At 38.7% G+C, this 17,819-nt stretch overlaps 1 protein-coding gene and 1 long non-coding RNA gene across 3 annotated transcripts in view; one reads left to right on the forward strand and one right to left on the reverse strand.

Annotated features, from left to right (window-relative positions):
- MFSD6 (major facilitator superfamily domain containing 6) overlaps positions 1-17,819 on the forward strand; it is an 82,443-nt gene that overhangs the window by 24,704 nt on the left and 39,920 nt on the right. The gene's annotated exons all lie outside the window — the stretch shown is intronic.
- Positions 925-9,592, reverse strand: LOC129397294 (uncharacterized). Its single transcript, XR_008624562.2, has 3 exons — positions 6,631-9,592; positions 6,069-6,189; positions 925-4,144 (listed from the first exon to the last, which is right to left on the reverse strand). It is a non-coding gene; the product is annotated as an uncharacterized LOC129397294 (long non-coding RNA).

Raw genomic sequence — 17,819 nt, forward strand, 5'->3', positions numbered from 1 at the left:
TAGGAACACCAGCTTAGTGAACATATTATTCCATGGAGGGTCCACCTGTCCTAGGCATTTATGAACCAGAGCTTAAGTAGATAAAGTGGACTTTTTTAAGCCTTTATTCTCAGCCACTTGCTGACATAGATAGAGCCTGAATATAGGGCATCTAAAGATGTCCATTATATCTAATAAGACTGTGATGTAACCCACCGTAATCCCTAATTCCATGATATTACATGGATGAGGTTCTTAAGTATTTTTTTTGGGGTTATTACATGACTCCCTGCATTTCTGTCCACCGTGAAGACATAGGATATTTGAAAATCTTTCTTCCACCTAAAATTTCCCATGTAATTCTTTTAGTTATAAAAAAAAAATCTATAGGCTGGGCACAGTGGCTCACACCTGCTAATCCCAGCACTTTGAGAGGCCGAGGCAGGTGGATCACTTGAGGTCAGGAGTTCGAGACCAGCCTGGCCAACATGGTGAAACCCCATCTCTACCAAAAAGTACAAAAGTTAGCCGGGCATGGTGGCACGCACCCGTAGTCCCAGCTACTCGGGAGGCTGACGCACAAGAATCACTTGAACCCAGGAGGCAGAGGTTGCAGTGAGTCAAGATCACACCACTGCACACCAGCCTGGGCAACAGAGTGAGACTCCATCTAAAAAAAGAGAACACCCTATAAGTGCCTAGTGTTTCTTGTTGTGTACTATTTCTTCTCACCATTAATGTGCACCTTGCTCTTTAGAGATCTTTCTGCTCTGTTGGCTCTAAATGTGGAGCCAGCTCCACTTAAGCATTCTTGCCTTACAGAAAAGTACGACATGTCTGTTCCTAAAATGTGAAGTTGCTGTAACTAAAAGCAACCGTATGTGTTTGTGTGTATTTAAATCTGCTATTTCTATAAGAAACTAAAGAGGAGAAATAGACAATGACAAGATTTGACAATCCTTTATTTCCTTTCTATTAACTGAAGAAAATATTCTCTAATTTAAAGTTTCAACCTAGTATCAACCATTTCTTTAAGCAATTGTGAGTATTTTTTCTTGTTGGTTTGGTTTTGCTTCGGGAGGTGGTGTTCTGTTCCTTCCCTTTCTCAGATCTTTGATCCCTTTGTTGTCACCACCAAAGTCAGGCACTGTGTGGCTATTTCCCGGACCCACAGAACCCCTGAGGCACATTTTGTAAGACCATTCCGAAAGAGAGCCCACATAATATTAAGGACTCGGAATGCCCTTTAATTTTGTCCACACCATGTTTAGATTATCTGAGCTGTTTGAATTGACCGAGATGAATCAGATGCCTCCCTTCAGCTTGGGCAGATGAGCAAATCTCACTGCAGTTAATAATGTCTTTAAAATCACTGTTATTCATTCGCAGAAAGGTACCCAGTTAGGTCTTACCAATGCGTGGAGTTCTTAGACATCATTATTTAATAAGTCAACAGCATGAGTTGAACACTGACTCAGTACAGAGTATGTGTTTAGGTTCTATTTTCTTTTTTTTTTCACGTTTTATTTGTTTATTTTTTTATTATACTTTAAGTTTTAGGGTACATGTGCACAACGTGCAGGTTTGTTGCATGTATATAGATAAGTTCTATTTTCAAAGGAATTGTTAGGTTATTTCCACATGCTAAGAAAAGATGGTTCTCTTCTACCTTTGTCTTTTGTCTGAGACATATGCAGCATTTTCATGATAAAATCCTAGTGGGTTTACTACTCCTTTGGTAAGCTTAGACTTGTGTGTTTCTTTCCTGTGTAGAATTAGTTACTCATCATTTCAAAACCTACAGTTCACTTAACCTTAATTTTCTGGTTTTTACGGACAAAAAGCATCTTCCATTTCTTGTTTAATAATGTGATGGAAGAAGATGGCTGTTATGGTCATATTGCTCCCAAGAGTCTGTGGGAATTCCATCAGTATGTGGTCATTTACCTGTTTTGAATTTTCATTCTGTCCATTAAAATGTATTAATTATTTCAAGTGCTTTTAAAAGAGTCTGATAGCTAAAATGAGAATATGTCCACATACTTAGGTAGAATGGATCTGTTCCTTTTAGTGATAATTTTGGGAGCTCAGTCAGGTGGTATTGGTTGTGATTTGGGGATTTAAACTTTCCACTGGAAGAATACCATTCATTAAGTAGTTGGTGAAGAGAAATGATCTCTGAATTATGAGCCTTGATGTGTTGCTTGTAGGATCACAGAAGTAGATCTGCCCATGGCCTTTATGCATGCATGTATATTATTTCAGTACTTTGTGGTTGTCCTGTTGGAAGTTTGTTTTTAGGAGTTGGCACTACCATATATTTGTGGAGATTCACAAATTCTTCATCTAGAGTAATAATAAGAAAGATTCATACCAGAAAATAGTTTTTTAAAAATAGCATGTCCAGTTTTGAACTCAGTATTTTAACAGTTTCACAATATACAACCAGTTTCTCAGGGACTGACCTGTCAGTCTAAACACACACACATAGAGTATCTGATTTCTGATTTTGACCTTGGATTTTGTCCTTCTCTGGAAGGTGACTTTCTCAGGCAAATAGGATAATAATGCTAAATATTTCCACTTTTAAAAATAAATTTCTTTTGATTCAAAATCATAAGACTTTGGAATTTACAGCAAGTATATTTTTAGGCTATAAATGATTAACAGGATATAAATGTATCTTAAGGTATCTTCACATTGCTTAACATTTTAGCAGCTATGAGTAGGATTATAATCAAAATACATTGCAGTAAATCATTTGTAAATTTGTAAATCATTACTTTCCAATGTTAGGCCATCCCCTATGTTATTTGATTTAAATTTATTTACATTTTAAGGGACACAGAAAAATCTATTCAATCAATCTGTGACTTTGCCCTGAAATTCTTACACTCAAGGTCTGTTTTGCCATGCAAATATTATCCGAGGGGGTTACATTACCTATTATTAGCCATCAATTACTACTTAATATTAGCAAAATATACAAATGAACTAGCCAGTCAGTTTGGGAAAGAAGAAAATACCTGATGCAGCTAGTAAGAGGAGGAACACCAGGGTTTCCTGATGGGATGCTGCAGGATGAACCAGAACAGATAGCAAGATGCTGGGCTTCAGCACAGCCAAGGACAATGGGAGGTAGCACATGATAGTCTGCTCACTGGAGGAATAGCAGTAAGTATTATAAGAGGGAAGAAACTCTGCAGCCGGATGTTCAATGTGAGCTGGCCACTGAAGGGTTTAAGGAAGATCATGCCTACTTTCTTTTCTTCTTCTCATCATCTTATTTCTACCCATCTCTTTGTGCCATCTTTGCTGATCTTAGGCCCACAGACTCTCAGATCCTCTCCTTGCCCCGTATGAAAGGGTGCTGATTTCTGTAGGCTATGTTTTCCAGGGTCTGTTCTCGTGTCTTCTACCTGGGTTCGGCTAATGTATTGGTTCTCAACTCACCAAGAGAGCTTTTAAAGCTCCTAATGCCCAGGTTGCACCCAGACCAATTACATCAGTCTTTCTAGGGGTGTACCGAGGCATTCAACGTTTTTACAGCTTCCTAGTTGATTCTAGTTTGTGCAGCCAAGGTTGAGAACCACAAGGCTAATGAGAGGCATAGGTAAGGGGAGGATTACAGGAAAGGAGGAGGGGCGGGGGTTGGGGGGAAAGCAGGGCATTTATTTCTCTCTTTCCAGCTCATGCAGCGTGTTTGTGTAAGATTTGGAGATGGTTCCCTCTAGTCCTCTCTCTGGCCTCTTGTAGTTTACTTATGTACATGTGCTGGTCAGTACTCAGCTGAAGACTCTAGGGAAGCTACAGATCTCTACAGCCCTCTCTCTCTGTAGCTTTCTCCACGTGGGTACTCTGTCCTGCTTCCCAGACTCTCAGCCTTGTCTCCTCAGCTCTAGAGACCTCTGTGAGCTGCTGCGTCTCACCTATGCCCCACCCACTGTGGGTGGCCCTGAGCTCCAACAACATTCTCTCCTCTCTTTATTCTTCTGCCCAAGGCCGTGGAGAGGCTGCCTGTGGTTCTCACAGTGGTCTGGCTTCCCAGCTTTTCTGTCACCTACCTAACCAAGTCCCTGAATTAAGTCAGATTGGTGCCTGCCTCTGATGAGATCCTGATCCACCACTCTTCACTACTTACAAAGACTCCTGATGGCAATTGGTACTGTGAAGAAACAGAATACAAATAGAATAACTCAATTATTGATTAAAAAGCAAAAAGATGGTAGACCTTAAATAACTTTTTCCCCATTCTGATTCCTTAAGGGAGGATTAATTCTTCTTTAAAAATGGTTTTTACCACAATAAAAATGTTTTAAAAGATGACTTAATTCTCATAGTAAATTTGGAATTATGAATTCTACATGCTCTAGAGGACCAAGTATTATTCTATATTACTTAAAAATCAAAATCCTAGACATTTGTTCAATTTAGTTGAACAGTTATTTAGGCCCGAAGAGCCTCAGATTAGTAAGATGCAGGGGCTGAATACTAAAGGGAAGCGTATTGGAAAAAACAGGAGAGATTGAGGCCAGATGGATGCTGGGATCAGTAACCTGAATTTCATCTGGAGGCAGTAGGTAGCCATAGCAAGGTTCAAAGCAGGGAGGACCACAGATTTTCATATGTTCCTCCCTGCTTTGAACGTTGCTATGGAGGGTAACTTTGAAGCCAGGAGCCCACTGAGAAGGTTCTTAAAATAGTCCAAGTAAGAGACGGTACAGGCCTGAACTGCAGCAGTAGCAACAGAAATTGAGGGAAGGAATAGATCTGGGAGGTAAAATTGACAGAATTATTTGGATGTGGAAGTGAGGTAGAGACCCCTACATTTCCAGCTTGGTATGGTAATTCCAAAAATCTAATAGGAAATTCAGAAAGGAGATGTAGAATGGGGTGGGGGTGTGATTGTTTGGTTTGAAATTGAAACATCTAGATGGGGATGTCTAGCAGGCAGTTGACAAAATATTGTAAGTCTGAAGCTTATAGGAGAGGTTAGGACGGGATGAAGATTTGCAGCAGTGAAAATCGGGAATGTGGATGAGATCAACAAGGAAATCTTGTCGTCTAAGAAGAGAAATGGGCTGAGGAAAATCAATTATAATTGTCTCCAAGATAGTATTTCAAGTTTCTGATTTATTGAAATGTTGGTCTGTGCTTTATTGCTTAAAGTAAGTATCCTTATGCTTGAGAATATTTTGTGTTATATGGAACTGTCATTATGGTATTACTGTAACCTGTTTCTATATATTGTTTTAGCAGCAATGGACTTTCTGAGCACCCCCCAATATCATCACCTGAGCCAGGAACCCTCTGTGGGTGTTCCTAGGTGGGCCTAAGACATAAGCAAGGGAGAAAAAAAATAAAAGGAACAGGACTTTAAGGATTGTATGGTGGTTACGAGCAGAGGCTGAGTCAGATTGCCTGGCTCTGCAACTTGGAACTATATGGCCTTGGACAAGTTACAGAACTTTTTGCATCTCTGTATTGTTATCTATAAATAGGGATATTATTAGTACCTGCTTCTTAGGGTTTTTTATGAAGACTGGATGAGATAAAACATGGCAATTGCTTCAACAATGACCAGCATAGATTAGGAGTTCAGCTTATTTTACTTTTTTTCTGTCAGTCTGATATATTATACTGTTTATAACTACAAGACCCATTGAAGCTGATAAAAATACAAGTTGACAGTACAATATCAGAAGTGTACAGATGATTAAACCTGCAAAGTCAAGATGTTTATGATTTTCAAAATAACTAACATTCCCCCTTAAACATCTTAGTCAAATTGAAATTTTTCTCCCCAAATTTCTGATGACCATAGATTTTCAAATGAAATGGAGTTATATCAAATTGGAAGTGCACTCCTGATACAGCCTTTATATAATAGAATCTTTTGCTCTTATAAACAAAGGTTGTCTTCTTAAAGATTAGTCTAGTCTGGGTGTGGCTCACACCTATAATCCCAGCACTTTGGGAGGCTGAGGCAGGAGGATGTCTTGAGCCCAGGAGTTCGAGATCAGCCTGGGCAACATGGTGAGACCTTGTCTCTACAAAAAATAACATTAGCTGGGCATGGTGTCACACACCTGTAGTCCCAGTTACTTGGGAGCCTGAGCTGGGAGGATCTGTTGAGCCCAAAAGGAAGTCAAGGCTGCAGTGAGCTGTGATCACACCACTGCACTCCAGCCTGGGTGACAGAGCAAGACCCTGTTTCAAAAAAGAAAAGGAGAAAAAATGAGTAGTCTAATTAAGTTAATCAGTACTAGAAAATGAAGTACTTTTATACTTTCAATTTTGTAGGATATGTGTAAAAAAACTGTTGATTTGATGTCATCTGACTAGTTAATGAAATAAAAGGTAATAACTTTTCTTAGCACTGGTGAAATGAGACCTGTTTGGCCTGTGTTTTCTCTGCCAGAGCAGTACAAGTAATTGACTGTGGCTTTAAGCCCAGTGTATGAGTATTCTTGGTCATGGCCCAGTTTTTCACAGAGGTACGAAGATTCCATGTGGAATCCTGCCAGCCAACTTATAGGCACTGTAGAATATAGTTTAGCCACAACATCAGTTCTACTGTAATATCAGTGTCAGTTTTTAAAATGTGAAATAAATGAGTGCTCTGTAGCAGTGAAACAGGAGTTTACTCACAAGGTCTGAGGAAGGTGGATTGCAGATGTAAAGTGGCTGTGTGTTCTTTTCTTTTTAGTGTAGGGGAGATTTTATGGTTCCATCGAAGTCATCATTCTCCACAACTCAGTTTTGTGTTTTTTGTTTGTGTTTTTCATTTATTATATAAAAACCATGGCAAAGCACTAAAGAAAACAAACATAAAGCCACACTGTAACTCCTGAAATTGGATAATCAGTCCAACATTTCTACAGGGGTTAGAATTTATATCATCTTGTGTAACTTTATTGTTACAATTTTGAAACTGAGTATTAGGGTGCTAAAACCATCCTCCATTTCATTCAGAAACAAGTGTTTCATAAAGATAATGTTTTGTGCCCTATTTTAAATTCCAATTATTTTATACAAAATCATAGTAAAAAGTGACGTTAATCTTTTTCCTTGTTTTTGCACTATGTACCTTGGTAAATTAACTGTAGCATACTGGGTAACAAATTTAGAGCTAGTGTAGTCCAGGCCCCTTATTTTACAGCCCACCTGAGGATACAAGCCTGAAGTCTTGCACCCTTCAGAGTAGGCCTTGGTGTTAAGTGAGGCCCTTTGAGTTGAGCTGGCCTGGCTTCCATCCTGCTTGTGCTCCTTATTTAACTGGACAATCTTGGGCCTGCTGTGTGAGCTGAGTCTCAGTTTTATTCATCTGTAAATCTGGGGATACTTATCTCATATTAAAGAGAATTACAGGAGAACTGATGCAAAGCACTCAGAATGGAGTCAGGCAGATAGCAAAGATGCAAGAAGCAGTCGGAGATGCTCTCATTGTTAATTATCAGTGGTGGGGGGATTTGGTGGCATTTGAGTGTTAGTTCCATTTAACTCATCAGAGTATTTAAGAAAATGTAAAATCTAGCTCCTTCACATGCTAAAAGTAGGACTTAAATATGTTCTTTCTCCTTTTCCAGAGTACCTCTCTTTTTAAAAAGCCCCAATCACAAAAAAAAAAAAAAAAAAAAAAAACCCGACTATACCCTGTTTAAAGAACACGAATTTTTTTTTTTCTGACTCTGCCAGCCTTTCTCAGTGAGGGCTCCTCAGAAACACAAAACATACAGAATGACTTGAGTGACCATTTCTTCAGTTCTCCCAAGGATGGCATATAACTACTACCATTCGGATACATAAAAGACAGAATAATTTATTTCATATGATGGTGGCTTTAGAACATAATGTCTTTTTCCTCTCCTGGTACCTTGGTTTAAAAATTTCATTTGCAGAGTCAGTTGGAATTTTTAAAAAAAGTTAAGTGCTTCTCTTTTCATTAGAATACTTACTTTGAAATCAGATTCATAACGTGGTAATATGGAAAGAATAATGCTTCCTGTAATTGACTAATGGACAAAAAGAAGGTCATTTTTTTTCCTTTATCTTTAAGCTCTAAGGATTACAGAGCTGAGATTTAAAAACAGTTTTGTTTTTTATCGGGATAGGTGATTTGCCAAAGGAGATATAGCCTGTATTAAACTCTGGTACGAGGGAAAAAAAATACATTATCCTGCCTCCTCCTTGATCAATCAAAGGGCATGAATTTTAATGTTTAAAAAATGTCTTTGTGAATTAAGCTTAAAAAATCCTACCCAAACAATAGCACTCTCCAAAAGTGAATGATTTTGCCACCATCAAATGATCTTCAGGATTCTCCCCTGTCTTCTGGTGAGGTTTAGTTTCCTAAGACCAAAATGAGATTAAGCCTTGCTGAACTTTATCTGAGTTTTAATAATCATAGAATTATTACAAACTCTGAAAGAGTTTGAGATTATAAGAGTATACTGTTTTCGCAACATAAAAGCCAGGTGGATGGACGCAGGGTGTATCCAAGGCTGCACAGTTTGGGAAGTTCCCCCAGATCTCTTCACTGCCTGCCAGAGTGTTCTGTCCGACAGAAAGGCACAGGCACTTTACTCTGCTAAATCCTATAGTTCCAACTGCTACAGCTCCCTAGCTTTTTGAAAAACCCAACTGAAAAGTAGTTTAAACTGGGAGAGCTATGTGTTAGCAGTAAAATCTGCCTAATAACTCACTGGGATCTGAATTGGAAAAAAATTATCTGGTAGTGTCATGAAGTTTTTAAAATTTGGGGGATCAGAGAGAGGGAGGAACTAGGAAGGCACATTCATTTATAAAGAAGCTAATGAAACATGGACTACGAACTAGAAATTCCAAGTTGGCCAGAGATAGGGCATCTACAGTAGCTAGACATTTATGGATGTTCGTTCTGGGTCTGCTCAACCCAAAACTACATACTGGTGGGAATACAAGAGATGAATACTCGGTTCTGGTCTCCTTGCATTTATACCCTGGCTTTAAAGCTGAGCTTAAATGTCAACCTCCTTCAGAGCCATCTAAGACTGTACTGATTCTATTTTAGAACAGGCCAAATTTCAGGGGTGAGGGACCTAGGGATTCTGAGGATCTCTCCCAGTGCACTGCTCTGAAAATATGGTAGGCCTGGGCCAGCTGCTGGGACAGGTCACAAGCCATCACCACAAACATTTATCCAGAGAGTTCATGTTTAGCACAATCCTAAATGTTTCAGAGAAAACTAAAAATATGCAGTCTCTCTCTGATTCATAGGCTCAGTAAAAAAAAATAACTTGAAAGGATGTCTTGACACACAAAATATAAAAATATTAGCGCACTCAGGGTGTTGACATGGAATTATTTTAACACAATGAGTATTAGAGAATGGAGCTAATTAGAGCTTTTCTAATCAGAGAACACAAAGTTAGTGATTTCAATTTTGTTTTGTTTTGTTTTGCTTTTAGCCAAAAGGACAGCTGGCAATGTTCTGTTAGACATGAGTGATTGAGCGAAACTGTGAGGTTAGGTCAGTGTGAGTCCATCACCAGTGGATTTCATTTTTCATTTTGTGCCAACTAGAGAGCTTTGGATTTGTTAAAATATGGCATTTATGGATTATTCCTGTACTGCTAAGTCCTCTGCTAATATACGGAGGACACATAGGCCCTATCTTATACATATAGTCTGTGTCATAGCACATATGAAAAAATGACCTACCTAGTGATATAAAGAAGCCACATTAAAAAATAAATTGCTTATCTACTTCTTAGTGCCACGTTTTAGGCATTATAAGCTACTATCTTCATAATAGCTGGCAATATGAAAATTATAATTGCAGCTATTATTTATATGTGGGTAGATTTCTATTTTCCTATTCCTTTCACATTTTACCTCCAAAGGCATTGATACCCATTTTTGGAGGAAAAGCCCCTTGGAGCTATTTCAAATATAGGTTCTCATGATCACATTGTAAGCTATGGAGTCTCAAAAATTGAAGAATTTATGATCAGGAATTGAAAGATAATCATTTGGTTTTTATCATCCCTTGAAAAGAACATCTTTGCAAAGAAATATCTTACCATGTAATATAGCTACCAGGCTGACTTATTAATAACAGCATTACTTATAATCAAGCTATTCATAGTTAAGAAGAAAAGGCCATTGTTGCAAAGTGGTATAAATGGATCCAGGGCTTTTACTGGCATCACATGGTTTTCTTTCTCTTCCATCTTCAGTGGCTGGGTTGATTGAGGTACTTGCTGAGTTAAAGAGAGCAGGACAAACACCATATGTACTGTACCTTTTGTGATTGCAGACTGCCCTTAGACTGCCACCATCTAACAGGCTGAGGTGATGGTCAAAGTGTATGGCAGACAAGAGTAAAGATGGTTCCTGCAAATTCCATTACCTAGACAACCACTGTGGAGACCAGTTTAGCACTCTATGCTCAGCCTCAAGCTAGATACTCCCTATGGCCTAAAAATTACATTTTTTAGGTAAATACCTCCCTGGAGAAACTCATACACATGCAGAAAGATGTGTACAAGGATGCTTAATTGCTTACTTGTGGCTTTCTTACAGTGAAAAAGAGAAACAGTCTAAATAGCCATCAATTGAGGAATGGATACATTCAATATGGTATAGTCATAAGGTGAAATGTTAATGCAGGGGTTAAAAGAAATAGACTAGATCAATATGCCAACATGGAAAGCTGTCAACACTATGATGTTGACTGGGGAAAAAAGCAGGTTTCAAAATAATACACAATTCGGTACAGTTATACACATGTTAACGATAAATTTTAAAAGTTTAGCATATTTTTATGGATTTACATATATATAAAGACATTTAAATTTGTAGAGGAATAATACACTCTAAATTCACAGTTGCCCTAGCTTTCTGGACAGGACAAAAAGAGAAAGGGACTTGGATGGGGAACAAAGGGGACCTCTACATTATCTGTAATATTTTTTCTTTAAGGAAATAATGGCAAAATATTCATAATTTTCCATTCTTGGTGCTAGACAGTCTCTACCTTTTTTTGGTATTTTCTACTGGGAAATAGTTTGAAACCCATGTGTCCTTACAGTGGATCAATATAACCGTCCTCCTGTAGAAGAGCCAAATGTGTGTATGTGTATATGCATATGCATGTGTGTGCATAGTTATAGCTGTATATGTTTTAAAGAAACATTTATCCAAATACCTCAGGTAAACATTGAGATTTTGTGTCCCTAATATGCATATTGTCTGTCTATATTTTGCCCTAAATGGCATAAATGATTACAAGTCTATTTTGTATAACAACCATGGCTTCAGGTCTTATTTTCTTCTCTTTAAAATGAGATCAGGTGCAAATGCGTAGTATGTTGTTAAGAATTAGCTGGGCGCAGTGGCTCATGCCTGTAATCCCAGCACTTTGGCAGGCTGAGGCAGGTGGATCACCTGAGGTCAGGAGTTCAAGACCAGCCTGGTCAACATGGTGAAACCCCATCTCTACTAAAAATACAAAAATTAGCTGGGCATGGTGGCGGGCACTTGTAGTCCCAGCTACTTGGGAGGCTGAGGCAGGAGAATCACTTGAACTTGGGAGATGGAGGTTGCAGTGAGCCGAGATGGCACCACTGCACACCCGCCTAGGTGACAGAGCAAGACTTCATCTCAAAAAAAAAATTAATATCAAACTGTGTCCAACAACTTTGATTTGAATAGTAATTCATGCTGCTATAAAGACACATGCACACATATGTTTATTGCGGCACTATTCACAATAGCAAAAACTTGGAACCAACCCAAATGTCCAACAATGATAGACTGGATTAAGAAAATGTAGCACATATACACCATGGAATACTATGCAGCCATAAAAAATGATGAGTTCATGTCCTTTGTAGGGACATGGATGAAATTGGAAATCATCATTCTCAGTAAACTATCGCAAGAACAAAAAACCAAACACTGCATATTCTCACTCATAGGTGGGAACTGAACAATGAGAACACATGGACACAGGGAGGGGAACATCACACTCTGGGGACTGTTGTGGGGTGGGGGAAGGGGGGAGGGATAGCTTTAGGAGATATACCTAATGCTAAATGATGAGTTAATGGGTGCAGCACACCAGCATGGCACATGTATACATATGTAACTAACCTGCACATTGTGCACGTGTACCCTAAAATTTAAAGTATAATAATAATAAAATAAAATTTAAAAAAAAAGAAAAATCAAGATACCAAAAAGCCAAGTGATGTCCCAAAGCTCATAAAGTTTATTACTGGCAGTAAATGCAGGTATGAGTGTTTATACCAGCTGTTTCGTTATCTTGAGTAATAGAGTGTCAGTTTACTGCGTTTTTATTGTACAAGTCAAAAGTCTTAACTAATTTGGCTAATTATATTTCTACATATACATGGAAATATTTGGCAGACTGCAATTATATAATTTTGAAGGATAGTCTGGAAGAGTGGATAAGAAAATAAATTTTCTCAGAAGCTTACTTCATAGCATACCTCTCCAAAGCCTTTCCAACTTGAAGAAGTAACAATTCCATTCTTATTTCTGAAATACTGAGCAATTCTTACCTTTTTTTCTGCTGAAAACATCTTTAAATAGTAGTCTATAGACAAACAGTAACTTGCTAACTTTTTCTTTTTCTCTTTTTCCTTTTTTTTTTTTTTTTTTTTTGAGACAGGGGTCTCACTCTGTCTCCCAGGCTGGAATGCAGTGATGCAATCTCAGCTCACTGCAGCCTCAACACCTTGGGCTCAGATGATACCCCCACCCCAGCCTCCCAAGTAGCACAGACTACAGGCATGTGCCACCATGCCCAGCTAAGTTTTGTATTTTTTTGTAGAGACGAGGTTTTGTCATGTTGGCCAGGCTAGTCTTAAACTCCTAAGCCCAAGTGATCTGCCCACCTCAGCCTCCAAAAGTGCTGGGTTTATAGGCAATGAGCCATTGTGCCCAGCCACTGAGTTTTTCTTTCCTTTAAAAAGTTAACATATAGATTGAAGCTCTGACATTATTGAAAAGAAGAATAAACTTTCGGTTACATTTGTCCAGGTGTACTATACCTTTGGACCATCTCCTGCGCGTTGTGGTTGCTGAGTACAGTGAGGAATCCTCAGTGATGCAGTGTTGGCCAGTGGTCCTTGGTTATAACCATTGGCCAAGCATTTCATTCCATTGAGGAGAATGAGAAGAGAGCAACTTGGTCTAGGCTTGACTCCAGTCATCATCCTAAGCCCTGGTAGGATCGTTGAGTAGTGTAGTAGTTACCCTGTTTTCTTTTTTCCTTCTTTTTGCCAATTTGCCTATAAAAAGTGTATGTGTGTGTATATGTACATGTGTGCATTTGATCTAGATTCAAATCCCACACTTAGTCCTGTCTAACATTGGATAAGTCAGTAATTTTAGCTTTGTTAAGCCTCAGGTTCCTCATTTGTAAAACGGGGCACTAATTATACCTAACTTCATAGCATTATCCTTAAGATTAAACGAGATAATGCTAGCAAGCACATAATAAGTCCTCAACTGTGAACAGTAGGTAGTATGGTTACTAATTCATTCCTCCAACAAGTATTTATTAAACACACTGGGTGACAGGCACTGTGCTATAATCTAGGGATATATGGAATCTGTAATAAGAAAGACAAAGGTCAGTCCTCGTGGGACTCACATTCTACTGGGCAGACAATGAACAGTAAGTAGATGATTTTACTTCTGATAATGATGGGTGATTTAGGGCAAAAGTAAGACAGAGTGAAGGGTCCTAAGAGTGACTGAGGATAAGCAATTGTTTCAGCTCGGTTAGGCTGGGAGACTTTCCCTGAGGAAGTGGCATTTGAGCAGAGTCCTGAATGGAAGCCCCCAGTGAAGATCTTGGGGACAGAGAAAACCACACATGTGAATGGCCAGGGAGAGGGTAATAAAAGGACACCAGTGCACTGGGCAAGGATCCTGGGAAGCTTGAGCATCATACTAAGAATTGGAATGTTTTTCTAAGAGAAGCTGAGTTTTAGCAGAAGGTGATATAACTGATTTCTGCTTTTATGTTTTTTGAAGGCAATTGCTTGGGCAGGGGATTTCTTATTATTATTTATCTCACCCTACTTTACAAAGGTCCATTTTTCTTCATTCTCTGAGTTTTAGAGAAATTACAAGCTGTGCTGTTTTTTTGAGTCATCAGCTGATGATTCATGTACTATCTTTGCTGATTTAGTGATTTCTACCAATCCAGATGAAAGTTTTTTGATTTTTTTTTCAGCAACTTCAAAAATATCAGAATAGGTAAATAATCTAGATGAAAAGTAAAAAACAAAAATAAGTTTAAAAATCTCCAATCGCTTGAACCTGGGAAGTGGACGTTGCAGTGAGCCGAGATTGCGCCACTGCACTCCAGCCTGAGAGACAGAGCCAGACTCCATCTCAAAACAACAACAACACAACAACAACAACAATAACAAAACTCTAATCTTAACAAAAATTATAATTATGGGATAATATTTTAAAAATAGTAATTATACTACCATTTGATTGCTTATTACATATAAAAGTTACAAAAGCATCATGCTAAATGCTTTTCCTATAAGCCCTATTTAATCTTTTTAACAGTCTTGTGAGTTAGGCATTGTTATGTCCATTTTAGAGATGAGAATTGTAGAGTGATTAAGTTTCCCATGATGACACAGCCAGTAAATAATGAACTTAGGATTTAAACCCCAAAGTCATGTTCTCAGCTGCTACCTTATAGCTTCATAGGCACAGGGTTAGATTAGCAACTGTTTTGTTCCTTTATGCAACCCAGTCTCACCTCTTAGTCTTCCTCATTTCTGCTTTGAATGACTAATGCCTGGTATCACTTTTTCAATGGTTTCAACCACCCTCCTATGTCTCCTCCTGGTGAGATCTCCATCCCTGTAAAGTGCCCCCACATCCCCAAATTATTCCTTCTACCCTGAGTGAAACTCTTATTCCTTCAGGGTTAGCTCCTCTTAGCAGTGTTAGGATGAGAGTAATGTGATTAAACTAACTTGTACTGAATATAAGTGGCAAAAACTAATGTTTCTAATGATGACCACATATCATTTAGGAAGAATTAATTCACAATTAAATATTGTGTTCATTCAATATTTCTTTAAAGGAGACTTTATTAAATGATCAGTGATTGTTTTAGGGTTGCAGTGTTGAATATGACAGACATATTCCTGTGTCATGGAGCTCATGTTCTGTTGGAGGTGGAAGACAGTAAAACAGAAAAGAAAATGTCAGATGCTACAGAAATGTTAGGTTTGGTGCCTATGACATTGGGAGTGGATATAAAATGAATAAAAGCCAGAGTTCTTCTGAGCAGGACCTTGCATAGCTGGAATGAAGGAGAGGAGTTATATTACGGATTAGGTACCAGATGAGTACTGGTGCCATTCACCAAGGAGAAGAACCCAGGAAGAGAGGTGTGGGCTCTGAGTAGGGGAAGAGGATCCTGGAGTTTGGAACTTGTGGAATTTCTATGAGATGGGGAGGATGCCCATTGGAAAGTTGCATTGATAAGCCCAGATTTAGAGAAAGGATGAAGTTGGAGATGTCTTTCAGAAACATTGGCATGTAGAGAACAGCTCCATCTTCCTCCTCTCTATTCCCCTTTCTTATTTTCACCTGGTCAATCCATTTTGGGAACTCTTCATCAAAGAAGGAACATGCCGTTATCAGTGTTACTTCTGGAAGCAGTGCCATAGAGCAGGACTGTTGGGAAGAGACAAATTCAGTGCTTCTAACGTGGGCATAAAAATTACATCCTAATGTCAGAACCTGAAGTGTTGGATGAAGATATCACTGATATTCTTTTAATGTTACTCACTGAAAACTCAAGGGCTTTTATCCTAGACCCTCCATTTTCCCTTTGGGCATTTCTGTGGGACTGGAGAAGCACAGAATGGAAGAGAATGTGTTGCCCCAAATAGCCTAATGACTTAGGTGTCACTGTCTGTGCCTTGGGCTTATCTAGTAAGTGCAATGTAAACTGAGGAAGAAAACAAGACTTGACCAGCAAACAGTCTGCTTGTGGTGAGCAGAACCCTGTTATCTGCTCAGAGCATGTGCTGAAGTTCCATTGCACAGTGCTTCAGGATGCTCCAAATAAACAAACTGTAATCAGCTACTCATTGAGCTATTTATTGTTTGTCCACATAAATAAAAATATTTATTTTCAACCATAGCCTATTAATGTTAGTCAAAAATGTTGCAGAATATAGACATCTATTTTTAAAATATATTTCTAGGCCTCTTTTTTAAGTCCATTCATTCTTTCACATACCCATCACTTATTCCTATACCATAATCAGATATCTTAAGTATACACACACTCGCGTATGCACACATGTATAATATGTGCATAGTGTATATCCCTAGCACTTAGCATAGAGTATGTTCAATAAGTATTTGTTAATTGATATTCTATTTGAAGTATTCATATTTTCTCTTCAGTTCGGGACTATTTACTGAGTGCCTGGTATGTGTCAAGCGTTGGGGATAAAAATGAGCCAGCATAATATGAAAGTCCTCACCCTGCATGCAGAATGCAGTCAGGTTGTAGGTGCACTGTTACAACCAAGATAAGTGTTGTGAGGAGAGGCACGTGATGCTGCAATCACATATTAAAGGGAATGGACCAGGCATGAGATGGAGCTGGGTGAGAGCTGAAGAATATCAAGACACAGAGACAGGTGGGGATGGTGGCCGAGTGAGTCCATTTGTCATCCCTGCGAGTGGGAGGACTGAGAGCTAGGCAGTGTTGTGCCAGACAAGGTGACAAGGAAAGATGTTTTATAATAGAATCTTCTTTATATCAGCAATCTTGATGCAGACGTTCCTACTGTGTTACGTAGACTTTCTGATGATCCATGCAGCTCTTGAAGCAAACAAGCACTCTTGTTAAGTCTGACACAGAACACCATTTCTTTGTCCAGGAAGAAAATGATTATGGCAACACTATTTCCTATGTCTTTCTTAACTCTTTGGACAACTATATGGTTTACCCACACCCAATCTCCCAAGAGTTTCAAAAGAAAGGAATAATTTAAATATGAACTTAGCTAGAATGTTGTATGGTTTTGAAGCCAAAATAGAAACCCAGACAGTGATCCCTTCAGGTTGAGAACCATGGGTCAGACATCACACATCATTTAATGGGTCTGTTTCTACTGCATGAAACACAGTGACTTGATGTCTGTTCATTCTTTGAGAAAGTAGACATGCACTTGGAAAACCATTCAAAAGGTATTTAGTAAAGTCTCTCTCCCACCCCTTGGGCAGTCCCCCAATTCCTCTCCTTAGAGACTATCCATTATATGAGGTTCTAGTGTTGTATCCTTTTAGAGATATTCTGTTCATATGTAAGTATGTAGCTGTATGTGTCACTTCCTTTTTCTGACATAAATATTACAATACTATACTTAATATTCTGCAATGTCTTTTACCTTGCTTTAAATGCCAAACAGTTCTGGAGGCTGGGAAGTGCAAGATCAAAGTGTTGGCAGGTTCAGTGACTGGTAAAGGCCTCGTTCTCTGCCTCCCAGATAGCGCCTTGAATGCTGTGTTCTCTCATGGCAGAAGGCAGAAGGGCAAAAGGGGGAAACAGCTCCCTCACACCTCTTTTACCCACTCATGAGGGCTCCACTCTCATGACTTAATCACCTCCTTCATACTATCATCACATTGGTGAATTAGTTTCAACATATGAATTTTGGAGGGTATACAGACATTTAAACTGTAGTATCTACAGTCTATGATTTCTACCAGTTTTAATTTTTTTTTTAGTGTGGAACATGAACCTTAATATACTTTCAGAACAATCT

Source organism: Pan paniscus, chromosome 13 (genome assembly GCF_029289425.2).
Source record: "Pan paniscus chromosome 13, NHGRI_mPanPan1-v2.0_pri, whole genome shotgun sequence".
NCBI lineage: Eukaryota > Metazoa > Chordata > Mammalia > Primates > Hominidae > Pan > Pan paniscus.